This window comes from Aedes albopictus, chromosome 2 (assembly GCF_035046485.1).
Source record: "Aedes albopictus strain Foshan chromosome 2, AalbF5, whole genome shotgun sequence".
Classification (NCBI taxonomy): domain Eukaryota; kingdom Metazoa; phylum Arthropoda; class Insecta; order Diptera; family Culicidae; genus Aedes; species Aedes albopictus.
In genome coordinates this window covers 290,338,719-290,344,173 of record NC_085137.1, presented here as the reverse complement: position 1 = coordinate 290,344,173, position 5,455 = coordinate 290,338,719, and positions in this window count along the sequence as shown.

Sequence of the window (5,455 nt, the reverse complement as noted above, 5' to 3'; positions counted from 1 at the left end):
AGAGTGGCTCGCAACATGCGAAACCGCTCTTCTTCTAATGAGAGTGACGAATATTCCAACCGTTGGATATTCAGCTTCGCGAAAAAGGTCTGCCCAGACTCAGTCCCAGCACAACCGATTTCTTGGGAAACATCCCCAAGAGACGGTTCTCTGGACAGACCCTTCACTATGCTGGAACTTTCTATGGCTCTTCTTTCATCAAACAATTCCGCTCCGGGACGCGATATGATCAAGTTCAATCTTCTTAAGAATCTCCCAGATATCGCGAAAAGACGATTACTAGACCTGTTCAACTCATTCATGGAGAACAACATTGTTCCGCCAGAATGGAGACAGGTCAAAGTAATAGCTATTCAAAAGCCTGGTAAACCAGCGTCTGATCATAATTCATACCGCCCAATTGCTATGTTATCATGTTTAAGGAAATTGTTGGAAAAAATGATCCTATCACGACTCGATCATTGGGTCGAATCGAATAACTTGCTTTCAAATACACAGTTCGGGTTTCGCAAGGGCAAAGGAACAAACGATTGTCTAGCGTTGCTTTCAACAGATATTCAACTGGCCTTTGCGGAAAAGGAGCAACTGGCTTCAGTTTTCTTGGATATTAAGGGCGCCTTTGATTCAGTTTCCATAGGAATATTGTCAGAAAAACTGCACAATAGTGGACTTCCAGGAATTTTAAATAATTTCTTGTATAATTTGTTGTCAGAAAAACATATGAGTTTCAATCTCGGACAACTGACAACTTCCAGAATAAGTTACATGGGCCTACCCCAAGGCTCATGTTTAAGTCCCTTGCTTTATAATTTTTACGTGAAAGACATTGATAGTTGCTTGGAAGGACAATGCACGCTAAGACAACTTGCAGATGATGCTGTGGTTTCTCTAAAAGGCCCACATGCAGAAATGTTGCAAAGACCATTGCAAAATTCTCTAAATAATCTGTCAATCTGGGCAAGAGATTTAGGGATCGAGTTTGCTCCGCAAAAAACTCAATTGGTTGTGTTTTCTAGAAAGCGGAACCCAGCCCAACTGAAACTCAATCTTTTGGGAATAGAAATCGGCCAGTCTTTGACTTCGAAATACCTTGGGGTCTGGTTTGATTCAAAAGGCACTTGGGGTACCCAAATCAAGTATTTGGTGCAAAAATGTCAACAAAGGATCAATTTTCTACGCACAATTACCGGAACATGGTGGGGTGCTCACCCGGAAGACCTCATAAAACTTTACAAAACGACTATTCTCTCTGTTATTGAGTATGGCTCTTTCTGCTTCCACTCAGCAGCAAACTGCCACCTAATAAAGTTGGAACGAATTCAATACCGTTGTTTACGTATTGCTCTCGGCTGTATGCACTCAACGCATAATGCGAGCCTTGAGGTCCTGGCAGGGGTGAAACCTCTCCAGAACCGATTCTGGGAGCTCTCGCTAAGGTTACTTATCAAGTGTGGAGTGAGCAACACACTTGTCATTGAAAATTTCGAAGAAATGCTCAGTCTGAACACTCAATCAAAATTCATGAGAATCTATCTGTTCTACATGTCATCTGATATAAGCCTACCAAGTTATAATCCTCCCCGTGTACACTTCACTAATGACAGTTCCTCTGTTAAATACGATCTGTCCATGAAACAAGCTATTCATGGAATACCAGATCAACTTCGATGTATATCTATTCCTCGCATTTTTAACGAAAAGTACCAAAATGTCAATTCCTGTAAGAGATTCTTCACTGATGGGTCTCGCATAAATGGATCCACTGGTTTCGGTGTTTTCAATGAAAATTTCACCGCCTTCCGCAAACTTCAGGAACCTTGTTCGGTTTATGTTGCTGAGCTGGCAGCAATCAACTTCGCTTTGGGGATGATTTCCAACATGCCCGTAGACCATTTCTTCATCTTCTCGGATAGCCTTAGTTCGATTGAGGCACTCCGGTCGATGAAACCTGTAAAACATTCATCTTACTTTCTTACAAAAATAAGGGAGCAGATGGGTGCACTGGTCGAAAGATCATACAAGATTACCTTTGTATGGGTCCCCTCACATTGCTCAATTTATGGCAATGAGAAGGCGGACTCTCTCGCAAAGGTGGGCGCACAGGAAGGTGAGATCTATGATAGAAGAATTTCACATGATGAATTTTTCCATTTTGTTCGCCAGAGTTCTCTTCAAAGTTGGCAAAATGATTGGCGAGATGGCCAGCTGGGACGGTGGTTACATTCCATTATTCCTAATGTTTCTTTGCGAGTGTGGTGGTATGGTCTGGATGTAAGTCGCAATTTCATTCGCGTGATGTCAAGACTTATGTCCAACCATTACTCGCTAGACGCGCATTTACACAGGATTAACCTCGCGTTGAGCAATGTTTGTACTAAGTGCGGATCCGGTTATGATGACATCGACCACGTAGTTTGGCAATGCCCGGATAATGACGCCTCCAGAGCGCTACTATTGGATACCCTTGAGGCCCGAGGTAGACAACCCTTTGTTCTTGTGAGAGATGTGTTGGGGACCCGCGATGTCACATACATGGGATGTATTTTCGACTTTCTTCGCTCTGCTGGTATAAAAGTTTAATTTGCTTGTGTTTTCTTCTCCAGTTTTTTTTCTCTCTGTTTTGTCCTCTTTGTGTTACCAAGCTGCTCCTGGCCATCCGGAAGACCAAGTCCCACAACAAGTTGGTACCAACACCACAAGGCACCGAATACGCTAGCAAGATGCGATTCACCCCCGGATGAGCAGCAGTAAAACCTTTGGCCCAATCCTTACCCTGTCCTTCCCTCAAAATGTGACCTTCTAACCTCGAGCTGCCACGAGTACCCTGGCTTCCACCCATTACTAACAGATATCATTAAAAAGTTATTACTCTGTATAATGTATACTATTAAGTACAAAGAAAGATCCTCGGCTCCGTAAAGCGTTATACGCGATTGAGCCCCAAATAAACGAACTAGATAAAAAATAAAAAAAAAAAAAAAATATTTATTTCTTTTTTTTTTTCGAATCATGGTTCTCAATTTTTTTTATTGGCATTAATAGTTACCGTATTATTTTTAATCTTTGCTTTAATAATAGTATATCTATAATATCCAGAACAGCTATAAAGCTAATTAATGTTTCTTTCAATTATAAGAGTATCAATTTCAACTTTTTAATTTTCATTATGCTCAATAGAGCAAATGCATATATATTCAAATCATTCCTCAAGAATCTGAATTATATTGGAACAAACGGAATTAATTACAAGGTTATAATAGTAAGAAAATAACTGATTTATTACATTAAATTCAATGCTTTAAATTTTTCTTGATTTATAGTGTGCTTGTTGTGGGAGTGTAACAATAAATTATGTCATTCCATTCAAACTTTTATTCCAATAAAGAACAACTAAAATGGCTAATGAATCAACATTTTCTTGGAAGGTGCGCTGTAAGCTCCAAATAAAGTTCAACTGTTTGGCACACCATGTGCCTATCTGTTCTAAAAGAATAACATATTAGTGTTACGTTAATTTGACATGATTTCCAACACAATTTTTTTTTAAAGAATAATTAGTAATTATTCTGCAAATTATGGTTTTGAAATTCTTATCTTATTTTATCAAGTTTGAAGTACAAATGGAACGTTTTGTCTTAATAAAGTCTTCGCAAAATGGTTATGTTGTTTTATTTTTCAAAATAAAGTAGACGCCCGTTCGATGAAACGGTTCAACTATAATGCTTTTTTTTTTTACTGCAAATCCGGTAAGTGTAACAAATGTGTAGTTATTGCACCGCCAATCGTTATAATGGTGCGTCATGTTTCCCTAAATGAAAATTCGGATGAAGTTCACGTTCATTTTACGTCAATTGATGATCAGGTGTTGCAGTAATCGAATTGGGTTCGATAATTGAAACGTAAACTTGTTGGAGTTATCTAACATCTACTTTCGTGGGTTTTGATGCAATCCTACAAAGAACACATAAGGCCCGTACAGATGAATACAGGTTGGTGAATGTCAAAACCTATATTTGAACAGTTTACCTGCTAGTGTTCAGAATTTTCAAATTCTCAGAAAATCTTCTTTTTTTTAGAATATCTTACATTATAATGTATTTATTGTTTATGTTGGGCTACTCCAAAAAGGATCTACTTACAAATAAATTTGTTGATGTTTTTTTTTCTTATATGTGCTTGCATCTTGATAAGATAATGATGAATAAGTAAAGTCAAATTTTGTAATATTTGTTTGTCAATTTATCTTTTTTTTTCTGTTCATCACAGCAACAACTTTATCAGCTGTTCAGTTGCTTAGCAACGACCCAGTGTCAAACAAAATCAAATATTTTCTAAACCACTACAATTCACAATCCAAAGTTGTTCATATCAAGCCGGTCGGGAATAATTCGTTTCCAAATCAAGCCCAAGATCAAGTTAAACAATTTCATTCTATTTTATTCTATGACGTTCTGAGCCTTATGGATAGTGGTCCATATTCGGAATGATGAAGTACTGAACCATATCACTTAGCAAACTGCTGGAACATATGATGAACTCAATTCGGGGATTCGTTTCCGTCCTCTGTCCAAAACGAACATTGAAACAGCGTTACGTTCATTCGCATTGAAATACTATTGTCTCGGTGAAAATCCATAAATAAGTAAATAAGCTAAGCACAGTACCTGCTGCCAGCGAGATAGTTACAAACCATACTGGTCTCGAAATCGACAGCTTCTGTGTTCCGCTGTTGAGATGTTTCCTATCACCAGTGAAATTCAATTTTCTTTGCGGTATCCTTTTAGTCGTTGTTGCCGCATCAGTCTACGAATGTCTTTCAAAATCTTCTCCGGGGGCTCCATCGCACCAAAATTGTTCCGATTATGTAGCTTCTGGGTTCTCCGGCTTGCGGTTTTTTTTTAGTTTCGCCATCGCACCAATTATTCCTCTCTGCTGCTATCTTCCAACGAGATCCCATCCTCGTCGCCAATGTAGTGTTTAGTAAAACACGTTTATTAGTTTTCGAGTCTGATACATGAGTGACGTTTATTGATGACATACCTAATTCATAGCCTACTACACGTGGTAATAAAAGCAGAAACATTGTAAAATGATTCACCAGTTCTCCTAATTGCGAGGCGACGCAAGATCTTTCTTGTTACATACATCCTCCAAATTTCTATTCTGAATCTTCAGGGTCTCACTATTTTTCTAAATTGTGAGGTTGCACATGCTTGTATGTGTTTTGTTTATGCTCACGATTGTATGGATCACATCGCTTACCAAAGTGAATCCTGATCTGTGTAACTATTCGTCCCTCCCTACTAACAAAAACTCCTTCCCGTGAAAACTGTGGAGGGCACAATAGTATATACAACCTCTAGTAGCAACGGTTGTCAAACTAACAATCCTTCCCTTCCCGGTTAACCGTAAGGACGTGGCCGGCACCGTTATTGACCCAATACAGTAAGAGATC